Source organism: Kogia breviceps, chromosome 17, assembly GCF_026419965.1.
Source record: "Kogia breviceps isolate mKogBre1 chromosome 17, mKogBre1 haplotype 1, whole genome shotgun sequence".
NCBI lineage: Eukaryota > Metazoa > Chordata > Mammalia > Artiodactyla > Physeteridae > Kogia > Kogia breviceps.
Window position 1 is genome coordinate 15,303,238 of NC_081326.1, and position 18,741 is coordinate 15,321,978.

Consider the following 18,741-nt stretch of genomic DNA (forward strand, 5'->3'; position numbering starts at 1 on the left):
ACATTACCTGTTCTACAGATGAGGAAACTGAGGCTCAGGGAGGCTAAGGACAAAGATGACACTGAAACCCAATATCTTTTATATTTAATCCAGTCTCTTTTCAAAATGTGGTACTGTCACTCTCCCTCAGTTAATTTTCCTCCACTTAAAAAATAATGCTTCTAAGTAAGCATAGTTGAAGTGGAATTTAGAAAAACTTGAAACTCTTCTATAATTGAATAATATCTGTCTGGGTTAAACTTAGCTGTATAGTTTATTTCTAATTGCACAAATATTCAAAGAGAAACACCTAAGAGGAATATTCAAAGCACTGAGTGGTGTGGTTCTTATTACATTAACAAAGATCAGGTGGGTAAATTCCCATTTAATGCTTCGAAAATCTGTCCCCGACTTTTTACCATTTAGGTAGCTATAAAGCACACTCCTGATTATTTTGGTTTTGTAGTGAAAAATACGCTTAACTTGTATTACTCTCACATCACTTAGAAAGATGTTGCTGCTTTCCAGTAATGCTAATTCTCTCATTTAGGTCAAATTATCCCATCACATTTCTTTTAGTTTCTTTAATTTTACCATTTTCTGAATCTCTGAGCCTCAAAAATCTTAAACTCCCATGCATCTAAGATCAGCAGGTCTTAGAGACCCAGGTCTCTAAGACCTGGGTCAACACTAATGATATAGGTGGCAAGCTTCAATGCCTTCAGGAACCAGTTTGTGTGAAAGAAAAATGGGGAGGGGACAGGGCACAGTGCAGTGCAAGCTCTTATGAATGGGTCATTTGCTGTTCAATCCAAGTGGGTTGGTGTCATACAGGAATATGGATTTACTGTTACTGGACCTTCAGAGTTTTTGAGAGAAGCCAGAAATCTATATTTTTTTTCATAAGGTTACAATTTAAAATATTTTTTTGAAGTGTATGGACTAACATTTTCTAGAGCAATCGGCATTTGTGGACCTTAAGTTTGCAACTGCTGACTCCGTTTTCTATTCCAATGTGCAGAATGGTGGACCCAAAGTCAGATTTCAGTAGGAAAGACTGTCTTCTTCCATGGTTACAATCCAATTCCTAGGAAAATTCAGGAAAAAATAGGATGATATAAACATCATTAGAATGTTAGAGAAAGAATGAATATGGAGAAAGAAATTGCTTGCTCATGTCAGCGTAAGTGAATGTTGATGAGAAGTTAAGAATAAGGAACTTGAAAAAAGAAGAGATGTAACCTTCTATTTTATGACAATCTGATATAAGGAGTCAAAAAATAATTGGAAACAGAAATTTTACTTCTGAATCAAACTACTTAGTATCATCTTATTGCCTAATGGCTTTGTGAAATGGTTCTAGACATGGATTGGGCAGATGGGGTTAGTTCAATTCGTGTCAATAAACATCTTATGGTCCCTCATGTGGGCCAAATTCTGCCAAGTGCTGAGAGTACAGATGAATAATATATGTTCCCTGCCCTCACAGAGCTCATCATCTAATAGGCACATGATGCAATAGATTTATTTGAAGTCTTCTAGGGAAGTATAAGAAAAGATTGGGAGGCACAGAGGAAGTAGATTGTGAAAGTCAATGATGACTTACTTCAGGTGATCATGGAATTAAATATTGAAGAAGGAATGGAAGTCATTCAGGTAAACTGAGAATGACAAAACAGCCTTTGCAAAGGGATGGAGGATAGAAGTAACATGGTGTCTTTATCAATGTACAAGCAGAAAGCCATTTACAATATTTAAGAAAAAGAGGAACTTTGCCATCTACTTTAGATAGATAATCCTGATGGACTTTGTAAAGGATAGAATTAAGAGAGATAAATATGGGGTAGAAACACCATTAAAGTGACCATAGCTGTGGTCCAATTGAGGGATAAGGACATAGACTAGAGAAGAGAAGATATAAGGGCTTTTAAGAGAAAAGGGAGAGATCTGAAAAATATTGGGGAGACATATTATTGGAACTGAATGATTTATATGATGGTAGAGTTGAGGGGAAGCAATGCCAATGACTCACAAAGTTCTACCTTTGTTTCATAGTGTAGCTAGTGGTCGTGTCCACTACCCTACAAAGCGATCAAGAATAAAGAGGAACAGGTGTCACGGAAGGTGATACATTCAGTTTGGATGCTCCAGGTTAGAGGTGCCTATGGGATATTCAGGTGGAGATTTTCAGTTCTAAATCTTGGGGATAAGATGTGAGCTGGAAACATACTTTTGAGAATTCTTAGAAACAATGTTGGTGGTTAAAGCATGAGAGCAGTAGAGAACATTTAGTGTGAGTGTGTAATGAGAAGAACATAGAAGCCTATGGCAACACCATTCCTTAACACAGATGCAGAATAATCCGAGAAGTGGAAGAACTAATAAATATGTGACAAGGTTTCAAGAAGGGAAGAAAGAGTATTGTACAGCTAGTACATGCCAGGAACTGTGCTAAACCTACACACATTGTCCATAATCCTAAAAGTTAGTTATCATTATATTGTCCTCATCTTCTAGTCAAGGAAACTGAACTACCCAAAAAGGTAAAATATCTTGTTCAAGGTCACTCTGGAATTAAGACACCTGTAATTCAAACCTAGTCCTGCCACATTTCAAAGACTGAACAATTTCTACTTCATCATGATGTCAGTGATCCTCAAGGTCATACAGTGAAGTGGTCAAGGGTGAAAAGTGTCCCAGATTTGCAATATAAAGGCCACTGGCAATCACAGCTAGAATCTCTAAGTATCTGGAATGACTGGCAAGTCAGGAAATGGAGTTAGCAAATACATACAACTCCTATAAAAGAGCTTGGCTATGACGATAGCAAAAAGAAAATGGAGGGGGACATGAGTTAGATAGTGAGGATGACCATAGTTATTCAGTTGTCTATTAAGAATTTTACAAGGTGTTCACTATTATAATGGCTAATGTATCATTTAATACAGAGAGAGATGGGGAAAGGACCTTTCCAGAACAATGACTCTACTGATCATCTCTAGCTAGCTTCAATCCCAGCTACTTAGGAATAGGAGCTAAAGACAATGATAATATTATCCAATCTTCTAATTAATGCCACATGAAACAAACAAACAAAAATACAGAGCTCCTAAGACACTCTGATGCTGAAGCCCTATCACACATGTTTGGGGAGAGGAAGTGAGCAGGTCTTTCTTGGCACTGTAGCTCAGATCAGAGGAAGTATACCTTAATAAGTATGAGAATTATGGTCAAAATCATCTTGGAAATGAACTGAATTATATAAGTCAAGACGTATGCAGAGTGGTCTTGGTTATTAAACATCATGCTGGCAACTTCACAGCACCCAGCTAGTTCCTGGGTATTTGGGAAGCCAGCCAGTTCCTACACACAAGTCCCTCTGTAGACGAAAAGATGTAGAGTGTTCCTCTTCTGGGCTCCCCTCACCCCTCTGCACCAGGATGCCTGCCAACCTGGTTCACCTCAGGACTTTACCAAGACAATTAAGCAACAAAAGCAACAACAAACATCCAAAAAAAAAAAAAAAAAAAAAGGAGAGAGGAAAAACAACAAAGTTTCTCTTACCTCCCCTGCCCTTTTTTATGGGGGAAGAGACATCTCTGCCAGGAAACTCTAATGATCTCTTTACTTTTTTTATTCTGATAGGATTTAACATTCAGTAAATCAGTACAGGGCTTACTTGTTTATCTTCTTCTTTACTTATTTGAACATATTATATTTTAAAATATAGCAAATTATATTTAATTACATTATTAAATCTCTGCTTCAGAGTAAACATGTTAGGCTATGTGTTCTCTCTTCTATTAATTATTAACAACAACAATAAAAAACCAGTTCCATGTTATGCAGGTTAACTAAGACCTGAAACATATCAGAAATCCCCCTTAATGAGATGTATTAAACACACTGCATATAACCACGAGCACTTGGCAAAATTTTCAGAAAGTGAATTGGCAAAGCAGATTCTGTATTACTTAAACAGCTCTTGTCAAAGGGGTCAATCTAGAAATTTCATGTTTTGTTACTGGGCTTGCCCCCCTCCCATCTTTATTGAAGTATAACTGAAAATTTTTTTTATATCTAAGGTGTATGACTTGATTTCTCCATACACTTATGCATTGTGAAATATCACCACAATCAAGCTAATTAAGATCACCATCACCTCACATAGTTACCATTTTCTTTTCTTTTTTATTTTGTGATGAAAACAAAGGCTCCCTCTTAGCAAATTTCAAATACACCATATAGTCAGTATTGTTAACTATAGTCACATTGCTGTACATTAGCTCTTCAGAAATTATTCATCTTAAATAACTGAAACTGAGTATATAAATGAACTATGATTTTTAGGATTGTTTTTTCTATTTCTGTAAAGAACGTCATTGGGATTTTGATAGGGGTTTCACTGAATCTGTAGATCACATTGAGTAGTATGGACATTTTAAAAATATTAATGCTTCCAATTCATGAACATGGGATGGCTTCCACTTATCTGTCTTCTTTAATTTCCCTCACCAATATTTTATAATTTTCAGCATACAAGTCTTTTACTTCTTTGGTTCAGTTTACTCTTAAGTAGTTTATTCTTTTTGTTGCTATTGTGAATGGATTGCTTCTTAATTTCCTTTTTGGATAGCTTGTTGTTTGAGTATGGGAATGCAAATGATTTTTGCCTGTTGATTTTGTATCCTTCAACTTTACTGAATATATTAGTTCTAACAGTTTTTGGTGAAGTCTTTAGGGTTTTCTACATATGATATCATGTTATCTACAAACAGATGCAATGTCAAGTTGGGTTGTTTATTTGAGATCTTGCTTTTTTAAAATGTAGGTATTTATTGTTATAAATTTCCCTCTTAGTACTGCTTTTGCTGCATCCCACAATTTTGGGTATGTAGTGTTTTTGTTTTGTCTTGAGATACTTTTAAAATTACCTTTACATATCCTCATTGATCCAAAGGTTATTTAAGAGTGTGTTGTTTGGTTTCCATGTATTTGTGAGTCTTCCCATTTTCTTATTGTTATCAACTTCTAGTTTCATTCCATTATGGTCAGAAAAGATTCTTTGAATAATTTTGATCTTGTTAAATTTGTTAAGAGTTGTTTTGTAACCTAACATGTGATCGATCCTGAAGAATGTTCTTCACATGCTTGAGAAGAATGGGTAAACTTCTGCTTGGGTGGAAAGTTCTATATATATCTGTTAGGTCCATTTGTGCTACAGTGTTGCTCAAATCAACAGTTGGGCTTGGCTTTTAAAGGTAGAAAAATCAAAATTATGAAAAAGTTCTCAAGCAAATGATACTAACACCTAGAAAAAATTGATGCCCCAAATATCTGATGGTCCATGTATGAGTGACAGATTAACATTAAAATTCTTTTGAAACTGACTTTGGTACAAGGTTCTATTCAATTGGTCTCTTTCCTTTGTGGTGTCCACCAGACTTCTGTATTGTAATGCCAATAGTTCAATTTGAAACTATGAAGGTCTCTAGGTCAATATTCAATCCTCTGCATTTCCCAATCTATCCCTCTGTTTAGTTAGCATTATTTTACATATATCTTTTCCCTAGTAGATGCTTAATTTTTTTGTAGTATTATTGAATGTATAATTTGAATGCTGTTATATTTACCAGATGATTTTTTTTGCATTTAGTGATGTATTCATAGCAGTTTTTCCTCCTTTAAAATTTTGATGTATTGTCGTATATGTTACTAGATTTCCTTATGTTAAACAATTCTTAAATTACTGGAATAAACTTGACTTTGTAATGGTGTATTATGCTTTTAGTACACTATTAGATTTGATTTGCTAATGAAATTCCTTTAAAGATTTGAAAATCTTGCATTTACTAATGAAATTGGTCAATTTTGCCCTTTTCAAAATTTAGGTTTGATATTAATGTTAAGCCAAATCATAAAATGAATAGAAGAAATTAACTTTTTGTTAATGTGAATGTGTTAATGTGAAACAATTTAAAAGTTATAGGAATTATTATTTCTTTAAAGACAGAGCCACCTAGTCTGGTGTCTTTCCTCTTCAATTTTTTTTTTTTTCCTGCACAATTTCTCTTACCTCTCCTTCTTAGAATCTTTCCATTCATTTCAACTGTTTTTACCCCATCTAGCATAGGTATAATAGCTTCTCTAAAATCTTTGACTATTCCAATATCTCAACTTAGAGTTAGCATTTACTGGTTGTTTTTTTCCTTGAGAAATGGTCACATTTTCCTTATTCTTTATATGTCAGGTAATTTTGAATTTTATCTTGGACATTTTGATTATTATGTTGTGAAACTCTGGGTCCTAGGAGAATGTTGTTCTTTTTTTCTGGTTGCTTTAGGAGACAGGGAATCTGGTTAGTCTCAGACTGAAAGTTCTATCTCACCTTCTTGGGTGGTGGTCCCAATGTCAGTTTAGGTTTCAAAGCTTTTGCTATGCTGCTTTGGTACATGTGTGAGCCACTCAGGGGCTAGTCTGGGAATTGGACAGTGGTATATCTAGTAGTGCAATCCTCAAAGCCTTTGTTTTGTTCTTTTTGATCTGTTTCAAGCATGTTGAGCTCAGATGTGAGCCCAGAATGCTTGCATTTATACACAGAATTAGGGAGTCCCCTTTTCCAACTTTTTCCTTTCTGGGATCCCACCACACTAAACCTCTCAGGGGCCTCTTTTATCTATCCTCTGACTAAAAAGATAGTTTCTCTCAGAACTGCAGCTGCAGCTCCTTGACTGGAGCTTGCCTGTGGTCGTAACAGAAAGATTAAAATAGGGAAAAAAAATAACAGGGACTTTACCCCACACTTTTCAGACTACAGGGGTCTGTTTTCCCAGTTCTTATGGACACAAAGAGTGGGTTTCTCTGAGTTTTAGTGATCTGTACCTTCTATTCCCACAGTTCCACAACTGGGGCTGCTGTCAGGGGAGGGAGGGATGAAAAAAGGGAAAAAATCCTGAAGATTTTACCTCCACACTCTTTGGCTGTCATTGGTTCCTTTTCCTGGTTTTATTGTCAGGAAGGTGAGATGGTTCCATTCTTGTTTCCCAAAACTCTGCAGCTACAGAATCATGACTGGGGGATGATCTTCAAGTTAAAGCCATGAGAGAAAAGAGAAAAAAAAATGGGACTCACACTCCTGTGTAATTCGCTTCTTAACTTTTGACCTTCCTTTCCAACCTTCTTGCTTTTATTTACTTTTCAGAGTTCCAAATGGTGACTTGTTGTATTTTGTGCAGAGTTTCCCTTGTAATCAGTGGCAGAGACAGGCTATAGTGGGCTTACTCCATCTTGGTTGCCCTTGGAAGTACTAATGCTTTTTAAAATACAAACTTTTATTTATCTTTTTAACCTGCTTTATGGTTTTTGGTCTTCTCAGGGTCTTAGTTTCTTCTTTAGTCAATATTTTTAGTTCATATTTTGCTGGAAAATCATTAATTTCTTCTAATTTTTCAAATGTATTAGTTTAGATTTACCAAGAAAACAAATGTTTTCTTAAGCCTATTTCTTCCATATATGTGGTTCTCTCTTCATAGTTAATGTGGCAAAGCTTTGTTTTAACTCCCTTTTCAAAAAGTCAGGCATAGCAAAAGTTTCTCTATTTTATTAGTCTTTTCAAAAAGCAGACTTCAATTTCATTATTTTTATTTCTTTAACTTCAGTCTGTATGAATTACTACCATCCCAGTATTTTCTGTTTATTTTGTTACTTTTTCATTACTGCAACTAAATAATGTATTTTCCTACTTTTTTCAGAACAAAATCATTTAAAGCTATAAATTTAAAGCTATAAATTCATGCTTGTAGACTATACTTAATTCACATGATATATTTATTTGTTTATTATTTTTATTTACTAGATTTATCAAATTCTGAAGGAAATTTATTAAGTCTCCCATTATAATTGCATTTCAATAAACATCTTATATTTTTAGAATTTTTTCCTTATATTTCTGAATTCTATGTCATATGAGCTCCTTTGCTTTATTAGATCTCTGATGTATGGCAAAATTTGTAAAAATTTACCTCATAATTTCCATCTATTTTTGTTCTATGTTGTGAGATTCTTCTCCCACTTGATCTTTCTAACCACTGATTTGGTACCTAGAAGTGGCCATTTTCTTTTTTAGTTTAACTTAAAAAAAAAAAAAAAAAAAAAAAAGTAATAATAGCTTTTAGTTTCAGAAGTCTTTTCAATCCTCCAAATGCAACTCTAATATTTTTTTCTTTATTATTAAAGCTTTACTTCATTGGAATCTGAACATTTCAAATTTTCTGGGTTTCCCTAAGATGGCTGAGACCCACTTGAATAAATTATAGTTTTCCTTTGTCTGCCTATGGGTTTTGTTTTCCCTCAGCATCCATACAAGTCAGGCTACTATGGTCTCTCAAGTAGAGCCAAATGAGTGAACAATGGATGTCAATGATATTTATGTTTTTGAAGGCTGTCCAATCATTGCCCTGCATTAAGCATTGGGAGTTAGTCTCTTCTCCCAGGTTGGCCTGTAACAACTAATGGTCTTTCCTCCAACCTCAGGAGCTGTGCATTATTCTGCCCACCAGTGTAGGTTCCCTCCAAGTTATGCAGAGTTGATAGGATTGAGCCATCTGCAGGAAATGGTTCCCTCAGGGAACCACAGTTTGTGACCTACTTCCCCAGATCTCAGTGAGAGGCAAGATTTTCCTTGCCATTGGTACCCTTGCTCTCACTCAGATTCAAAATGAAGTTTGGGGTTTATTAATAATAATAAGCTGAAAATAGCAGGGGTGAGTAATCTCTGGTTGAAATAAAAAATTTCATTCAAAATAGCAACAAAAATGACAACATAACAAAGAACAAATTTAACATGAAAGGTGTGGGGTTTTATAAGGAAAGCAATATATTATCATTAAATGTTACACACCAAACAGATGAGTAAACATAACATGCTCAAAGATGGGGAGGCTTACTATTCTAAATTCTAAAAAATTTTACATCCTAACATATATAATAATGTAATTCAAAGCAAGGTGTCTTGAATGGGAGTGATGATCTAGGTAAAATTACTTCAGAAGTCATATGAAATTTTAAAACGTTCAAGAATATCCCTCAAAATTTTGAATTGAAGACTAAGGCAGGACTTGATTTTCCAGATAATAAAAGTTACTATCAGGTTACTTTAATTAAAACGGTGAGCTTTTGGCATAGGAATAAACACAGAAATTAGTGAAACAGAAAAGGAAGACCAAAAATAAATCCAAGTATAAATGGATAGTAATTTATGACAAAGGTGACATTTCAATTCAGTGGAGAAAGTAGAGTTTACTTAATAAACAGTGCAAGTATAATTGGCTGGAAGAAAAGTACAATTTTGCTTGTACACTACATAAAAATTAATTCCAGATGGATTAATAATTCAAGCATAACTTATTTTTAAAACATTTAAAAAGAAAACTAGGATACCAATTGTACAAGTTTTGACTCAGTATTATTTTCCTGGGCAAAACAGGAAACTCAAAAGGTGTAAAGGAAAAGATTAACATAATTGACTACATAAAGGTTTTAAATTATTATATAGCAAAAGACAGCATAACTAAAGTCAAAGATAATAGACTGGGAAAATGTTGGACAGAACTTGGGTTAATAATCCTAAATAATCAAAGCACCACATATTGATTAGAAAAAGACAAGTAATCCAATAGAAAATTGTTCAAAGAATATGAGTGGGAAATTGGCAGGGAAGGGAATCCAAATGGCCAATAACTTACAAAAAGAAATGCATCATTACTGGCAAACCAAAGAAATTTAAAAAAGAAATCGGTGTGTAAGGTATAACAGACAGTGCTGGTAGAGTTGTAAAGCAATGGAAATTCACATATGATGATGGTGGAAGAAAAAAAATGCCACAACATCTTGGAAGCATAAATCGGTAGTATTTATTAAAACAAACTCTGAAGTTTGCAGATGCTGTGACCAACAATTCAACTTTTGAGAATGCATCCTATTGAAGAAGAAGAAGAAGAAAAAGACTACTACATGAGAACTTCTACTGCATCGTTTTGGTAAAGGTAAAATGGAATCTACTTGACCATCTACTTGATCATCAGAGGAATATATGGATAGATCATGGACTCTAAAAAATTGCATGTTGCTTCTAAAAAGAATAAGATAGAGCTATATCTATAAACCTGAAGGGATATACATTTTCAAGTAAAAAAGCAAGTTAGATTTGCTTTTTTGTATACTATACCATTTTTTGAAAATAAAACCAGAACCTAATAAATAATATATATATTTAGAAAAGGATGGAGAAAGTTAAGAAAGCATACAACCCAAGCTGTTAGCAACTGGTCACTTCAAGATGATGGGAATGGAAGGGAATTGAGGAAAGGTTATTCACCCTTTCTTTAAACATATTTGGATTGTTTCACTTCTTAAATTGCGTACTTGGTTTTTTTAAGTTTAAAAACAAACGTTAAAGAAATTTTTAAAATAATTGTTCTTGTTGGGGTACAAATTATAAGTTAATTTGGCTAGAGCACAGTGATTGGGAAAGAAAGAAAGCACTGTGAAGTTAAGTTGAAAATGGTGATGGGGTTCAGATTATGAAGGACTAACATACTTTGCTCTATTCAGGAATCTTCTATGTTAAAGAAAGTGACCTAATAAGAAATGTACATTTAAAAAAGAATAATATTTTGGAAAAAGAGTAGGAGATTTTGGGTGCAGATCATAGAGCTAATAAAAAGTACCAGTATGGAGAGGAAGGAGAAATATGGGAATAGTGTTTTTCAAACCACTGTCAGAACCTATTAATGGGTGTTGAAGTGACATAAATGGCTTGCTATTAACATTTTTGAAAAATGAAGTAGAAAATAAAATATCAGAGGGCATCACCCCTAATAACGGTCAACATCACTCTATGAATTTTTTTCAGGCATATAGATGTTCACACATACAAATGTGTTTGTACTGGATTGTGATGGGAAATATTTCCAACTGTGGTTTGCAGTTTTAAAAGTTTAAAAGTCACTGCTTTTAGAGGTAAAAATGACAAAACACATCAACTGATAGATTGTGAAGTAAAGGAAGAGAGAATCAAATGATGTTTAAGGTTCAGAAGTTTAGAAAATGAAAGAAAAATATACTCTATCTTATTTCACTTGGCCATAGCCACCTCCAGGAATCCATATTTTTAATTAACATCTACTCCCAGATGCCAGAACAAAATTAGGATCCAAAATTAGGATCCAGAACAAAATTAGGATTAAAAATAAGAGTAGTATAGAGGTGCCAACCTGGTATCATATCAGGCATTCCAAGAAGGTAAATGGCTATAAATAGGTCCCCTGTTCCAGGACTTACTATTCTTTCATTATTGCATTTCCTTTTCTGAATCATTGTCCATTCCAGTCCAGCTCTGTCTCTGTCTCTGTCTCTCTCTTTTTAAACAAGAGATTCCATTTAGAACAATGGTTCCTTAAGTCATCCCCACTCTCACCCTCACTTTCCTCCTCACTCTCTCCTCCCCTCTCCAACCTTTGTCTGCATAGCCATCTCTTTAACACACAGAATGTGGACCAGTCAGAATTAAAGACTGGACCCCTTTCTCCTCTGAGCCACCCACTGTTCCCAGGACAGGTGCCTACAAAGTGGTTATCAACACTTAATTCCCTACTAGTTCACATGGTGATCACTGTCTCCTAGCACATAAAGCCCTTGAATGTAGGGTAAGTTCACATGGTGATCTCTGTCTCCTAGCACATAAAGCCCTTGAATGTAGGGTAAGTCTTTTTTGGTTTGTTCTGTTTTTATCTTTATTTCCTCAGCACCTAGCACTATGTCTAGTACACAGTCTGGAATAGGTGAATAAATGAATCCATGCTAAGCCACTCACTAAATTCTAACTCCATAACTTTCAAGCTTTCTCTTCATAAATGTCTACCTTTCCTGTACCTTAAATTCTCCCATCTGGATCGTTCCCCTCCTTATTCAATAAGCATGTATGAACTTCCCATATTAAACTATTTCCTTCCTTCATGTCACTGCACAACATTCTGGAAAGCTAGTCAAGTTTTTCTGCCTTCACTTTCTTAACTCACATTCACTCCTCAACTCTTAAAATATGGCTTCCCCTGATCAAAACTTTAGATCCAACGGTAATTTACAAGAAATACAGTTGACAGAGGAACATATTAAAATACAGCATAGGGGAGGTGGCCAAGATGATGGAGTAAGAAGACACTGAACTCATCTCCTCCCACGGACAAACCAAAATTACAACTACTTAAGAGCAACTATCTATGAAAAAAACCTAAAGACTAGCAGAAAGATTTTCCACAATTAAAGACATAAAGAGAGAACCACAATGAGATCAGTAGGAGGGGCAGACATTGAATATAGTCAGGACCTACACCCCAAGGCTGGCAATCCACAAAGAGGAAGAATATCAATTGCAAAGGAGCAAGGAGGAAGGGGTCTGAGCTCCATATTGGACTCCCCAGGCCAGGGATCCTGCACTGGGAAGATGAGCCCCAGAATACCTGGTTTTGAAAACCAGCAGGGCTTATGTTTGGGAAAGCCAGAGGGCTATAGGAAACAGCAACTCCACTCTTAAAGGGCATGTGCAAAATCTCCACTCTTAAAGTGCAAGTGCGAAAGAAGAAGAAAAGAACAAAAAAGAATGACAACCAGAAAACAATCAACAAAATGGCAATAAGTACATACCTATCGATGACTACTTTAAATGTAAATGGAATAAATGTTCTAATCAAAGATATAGAGTGGTTGAATGAATTTTTTAGAAAAAGGACCCATATATATGCTGCCTACAAGAGATTCACTTCAGATCTAAGGAAACAGAAAGTGAGAGGATAGAAAGAGATATTCCATGCAATGAAAATGAATCTGGGGTAGCAATACTTATAACAAACAAAATAGACTTTAGAACAAAGACCATAACAAGAGACAAAGAAGAACATTATGTAATAACCAAAGAATCAATCCAAGAATATATGATTGCAAATATATGTGCACCCAACAAAGAAGCATGTAAATACATAAAGCAAATATTAAAACATAGAAGGAGGAGCTGATAGTAACACAATAATAGTAGGGTACTTTAACACACCACTTACATCAATGAACAGATTATGCAGACAGAAAATCAATAAGGAAACACTGGCCTTAAATAACACATTAGACCAGATGAACTTTATATATATATATATATATATATATATATATAATATTCCACACAAAAACAGCAGAATATACATCCTTTTCAAGCATTCATGTAACATTCTCCAGGATAGATCACATGCTAGGCCATAAAGTAAGTCTCAATAAATTTAAGAAGATTGAAATTATATCAAGCATCTGTCCCAACCACAACAGCATGAGACTAGAAATTAACTACAGTAAGTCCCCTACATATGAAATTTCAAGTTGCAAACTTTCAAAGATGACAATGTGCATTCACATTTCCAATCATGTAAGTTAGTTCATGTGTCTGGCATACATTGTCATGTGTGTGCATCCTCTACAAGTGGTTGTGCTTTTGTGTATGTACAGTACTGTATAGAGTACAGTAGTACAGTATCTTTATTTCAAACCCAGGATGTCTGGAAACAAGTGTAAAAGCAGCGGCAATGTAGCTGGTGCTGCTAAGAAGCGCCAAGCAATAACAATGGAAACAAAAGTGAAAATAATTGAGAGAGTGGAGCGACAAGAGGAAGAAGAAGTAACAAGAACCAAAAAGATTCATGATGTAGGAAATGGTAAGGGGATTTTCTTTATCTGAGGAGGCACTGTTAGTTTTTGAGGCACAGGATCTGAACATAGAACAGTACATGAAGGTTGCAACAGCCATTCAGAATGCAATTCCATGCTATTGTGTTATCTATGATGAGAAAAAAAGAGCCTACCCAGACATCACTGGATCGTTTTTTCAAGAGGGTAGATAGAATTGAATGCAGCAAGGAACCAGAACCTGTGCCATCAACATCACATGTGAGTGAAATTGCTGCTTGCCCTCCATCTCCTATTGCTGATGATCCTTCAGCTCTACCATCTCCCACCTCCTCTCCCTCCTCCAGTCCGTAACTCTTCTTGCCTGTTCACTCGATGCCAGCCCCTGTATGCCGGTTCTTGTACTGTACTACTGTACTATTCAAGGTACTGTACTATAAGATTAAAAATGTTTTCTTTACTTTTTGTGGTTTTTTATGTATTATTTGTGTGAAAAGTATTATAAACCGATTACAGTACTATAGTACAGTACTATATAGACGATTGTGTTAATTGGGTACCTAGGCTAACTTTGTTGGACTTACGAACAAATTGGACTTAATAAACATGCTCTCAGAATGGAACTCGTTCATATGTAGGGGATATACTGCACAAGAGAAAAACCACAAAAAAAAACATAAACGTGTAGAGACAAACCAATATGCTACTAAACAATCAATGGGTCACTGAAGAAATCAAAGAAGAAATTAAAAAATATTTGGAGACAAATGAAAATGAAAACACCAGGTTCCAAAATCTATGGTACATAGCAAAAACACTGTGAATAGCAAAGTCTGTAACACTACAAGCCAACCCCAGAAAACAAGACAAATTTCAAGTAAATAATTGAACCTTACACCTAAAAGAACTAGGAAAAGACAAACAAAACCCAAAGTTAGTAGAGGGAAAGTAATATTAAAGGTCAGAGTGGAAATAAGTGAAATAGAGACAAAAAATAAAATAAAATAAATTAAAAAGGTCAGTGAAACTAAGCGTTATTTCTTTGAAAAGATAAAATTGATAAAACTTTAGCCAGATTCATCAAGAAAAAGAGAGGGCCCAAATATAATCAGAAGTGAAAGTGGAGAAGTTGCAACTGACATCACAGAAATGCAAAGGACCACATGAGATTACCATGAACAATTATACATCAATAAAATGGAAAACCGAGAAGAAATGAACAAATTCCTAAAAATGTACATTCTACCAAGACAGAAAGAGACAGAGATAGAAAATATGAACAGACCAATTACTAGCAATGAAATTCAATTAGAAACACACAACTTCCAACAAACAAAAGTCTAGGACCAGACGACTTCACAAGTGAATTTTACTAAACATTTAAAGAAGAGTTAACACCTATCCTTCTCAAACTGTTGCAAAAAATTGAAGGAGGAATGCTTCCAAACTCATTCTATGAGAGCAGCATCGCTCTGATACCAACACCTGATAAACATAGCACAGGAAAAAAATTAAAGTCCAATGTCACTGATGGATGTAGATGTAGATTCTTCAATAAGGTATTAGCAAACTGAATGCAACAATCCTACCATGAACAAGTAGGATTTATCCCAGGGATGTAAGGATGGTTCAATACTGGCAAATCAATCCATGTGATATACCACATTAACAAATTGAAGAATAAAAATCACTTGATCCACTCAATAGATGGGGGAAAGTCTTTTGACAAAATTCGACATCCATTTATGATAAAAACTCTCAACAAAGTAGGTATAGAGGCAACATACCTCAACATAATAAAGACCATATATGATGAGCCCCCAGCCAACATCATACTGAACAGTGAAAACCTGAAAGAATTTTCCCTAAGGTCAGGAACAAGACATGAATGTCCATTCTCACCACTTTTATTCAACTAAGTATTGAAAGTCCTAGCCATAGTAATCAGACATGAAAAAATAAATAAATAGAAGGGATCCAAATCGGAAAGGAAAAAGTAAAACTGTCACTATTTGCAGATGACATGATACTATATATAGAAAATCCTAAAGACACTATCAAAAAACTATTAGAACTAAAAAATGACTTCACTGAAGTTCTAGGATACAAAATTAATATACAGAAATCTGTCACATTTCTATACACTAATAACAAACTATTAGAAAGAGAAATTAAGAAAGCAATTCCATTTACAATTACTTCAAAAAAATAAAATGCCTTCAAAAAGAATAAAAGAATAAATAGAATAAAATAGGTAAAAGACTTGTACTCTGAAAACTATAAGACACTGATGAAAGAAACAGAAGTCTGGAAAGCAGATGGAAAGATATAATCTGCTCATAGATTGGAACAGTTAATATTGTTAAAATTAACATGCTGCCCAAGGCAATCTACAGTTTCATTGCAACCCCTACCAAAATGTCAAGGGCATGTTTCACATAACTAAGACAAATAATTCTAAAATTGGTATAAAAACACAAAAGACCCCAAACAGACAAAACAATTTTGAGAAAGAACAAAACTGGAGGTATCACACTCCCTGGTTCAAACTATACTAGTAAAGCTACAATAATCAAAACAATATGGTACTGGCACTAAAACAGATACATAGATCAATGGAACAGCATAGAGAGCCCAGAAATAAAACCACACCTATATTATCAATTAATCTACGACAAGGGAGGAAAGAATATGCAATGGGAAAAAGCCTCTTCAATAAATAGTGGAGGGAAAACTGAATTGCTACATGCAAAAGAATCACACTGGACTACTTTCTCACACAATATACAAAAATAAACTCAAAATGGATTAAAGACTTAAATATTAGACTGAAATAATAAAAGTCCTAAAAGAAAACACAGGCAGAGGAGTCAAGATGGCGGTGTGGGAAGACGTGGAGTTAGCATCTCCCCACAGCTAGGGCACCTGCCGGCTGCTGGTGGGGGACTCTAACCCCCAAAGAAACAGGAGGAACCCCAATGTGAACCGGTAGGATGTAGGGGGACAGAGTGGGGAGGAGAAGTGGAGGCCAGACAAGATCAGCACCCCTGAGACCAGGGAGATCAGGAGAGGCAGGTGGGAGGGACTCTCCAGGAAGAGCAGGAGAGGAGTGGAGGGTGATCGCCTGGCCCACTGAGGCCATGGAGCCTGCTGAGTTCCCAAGCCAGTTCCCCCCGCCTTCCAAAGCCCCATCCAGGCCACAGGGGTTCTGGGGGCATTGGAGGGAGGCCAGGGAGATCAGGAGAGGCAGGCAGGAGGGGCCCTCGGGAGGAGTGGGAGAGGAGCAGAGGGCAATTGCTGCACCCACACGGGGAGCCTGCTGTGCTCCAAGGCCAATCCCCTGCCCTCCAAACCCCCACCCAGGCTACGTGGGTCTTTGAGGGCATAGGAGGGAGGGTGGAGAGATCAGGAGAGGCAGGCGGGAGGGGCCCTACAGGAGCAGAGGGCGATTGCCCCACCCACTCGGACACAGGGAACCTGTTGAGCTCCCAGGCCAGTCCCCTGCTCTCCAAGGCCCCCACTTCCCACTCCCTCATTGGTCCCGCAGGCATCAGAGGGAGGCCAGAGAGATCAGATGAGGCAGGCAGGAGGGGCCCTCCCAGACACCAGACGTGAGGAGCAGGAGAGGAGGGCGTTTGCCCCACCCACTTGAGCCCAGGAAGCCTGCTAGGATCTCAGGTGAGGTCCCCTGCCCTCTAAGACCAGGGGTGGGGGGTATGCCTGGGCCCCTTCTCTTCCTTGAGCCTAAGCCCCACCCCCCACAGCCTCCAGGGCCTTTTCCGGTCCTGAGCATTGGCACCACCCACCACCCAAATCTCGCCCTTGCTTAGGCCCCACTCTCCACAGCCAAGGCATTTCCAACCCCTCCATTTTTTTTCTTTTTTTTTCTTTTCCCTCTTTCGCTTTTTTACTATTGTGGTACTGATGTACTTTGCAGTTGTTGATTCATCTATAATTTTATTTTTACATTCCTTCTAACATATCTGTTAGCTTCCTAGTCTAATTTTCTTTCTTACTTTCTTCTTCTTCTTTTTTTTTTTTTTTTTGCCACCCCATGTGGCTTGCAGGATCTTGATTTGCGAGCTCAGGATCAGGTGGAAGCTCCTGCAATGGGAGCTCTGAGACCAAACCACTGGACTAACAGAGAACCTCAGACCCCAGGGAATATTCATCAGAGTGAGGTATCACAGAGTTCCTCATCTCAGCACCAAGACCCAGCTCTACCCAATAGCCTACAAACTACATTGCTGGAAGCCTCAGGCCAAACAACCAGTAAAACAGAAACACAATCCCACACCAAAAAAATTTTTAAAAATGAGACAGCAAAAAAATATGTCACAGATGAAGGAGCAAGGTAAAAACCTACAAGACCAAATAAATGAATAGGAAATAGGCAATCCACCTGAAAAAGAATTCAGAGTAATGACAGTAAAGATGATCCAGAATCTCAGAAATAGAATGGAAGCACATATTGAGAAAATACAAGAAATGTTTAACCAAGATATAGAAGAACTAAAAAACAAACAAGCAGAGATGAACAACACAATAACTGAAATGAAAATTACACTGGAAGGAATCAAAAACAGAATAATGGAGACAGAAGAATGAATAAGTGAGCTGGAAGACAAAATGGTGGAAATAACTGCTGAGGAGCAGAATAAAGAAAAAAGAATGAAAAGAATTGAAGACAATTCAGAGACCTCTGGGACAACACTAAATCACCAACATTCAAATCATAGGTGTCCCAGAAGAAGAAGAGAGAAAGAAAGGGTGTGAGAAAATATTTGAAAAGATTATAGTGAAAAACTTCCCTAACATGGCAAAGGAAATAGTCACCAAAGTCCAGGAAGCACAGAGAGTCCCATACAGGATAAACCCTAGGAAAAACACACCAAGACACATATTAATCAAACTAACAAAAATTAAATTCACAGAAAAAAAATATTAAAAGCAGCAAGGGAAAAACAAAAATATAACATATAAAGGAATCCCCAGAAGGTTATCAGCTGATTTTTCAGTGGAAACTCTGCAGGCCAG

The 18,741-nt window shown here is 36.3% G+C and overlaps 1 protein-coding gene across 11 annotated transcripts in view; it reads right to left on the reverse strand.

Moving 5' to 3' along the window:
- Positions 1 to 18,741, reverse strand: part of EYA1 (EYA transcriptional coactivator and phosphatase 1) — a 328,133-nt gene that overhangs the window by 188,482 nt on the left and 120,910 nt on the right. Inside the window, exon 1 of one of the 11 annotated variants that reach the window (XM_067017285.1) lies at positions 6,945 to 7,062. The exons of 9 other annotated variants lie outside the window; for them this stretch is intronic. The gene's annotated coding sequence lies outside the window, so the exon portion shown is untranslated. Of the gene's footprint in view, positions 1 to 6,944; positions 7,063 to 18,741 lie in introns of those variants that run through there. One more of the 11 variants, XM_067017281.1, reaches the window with a different exon arrangement.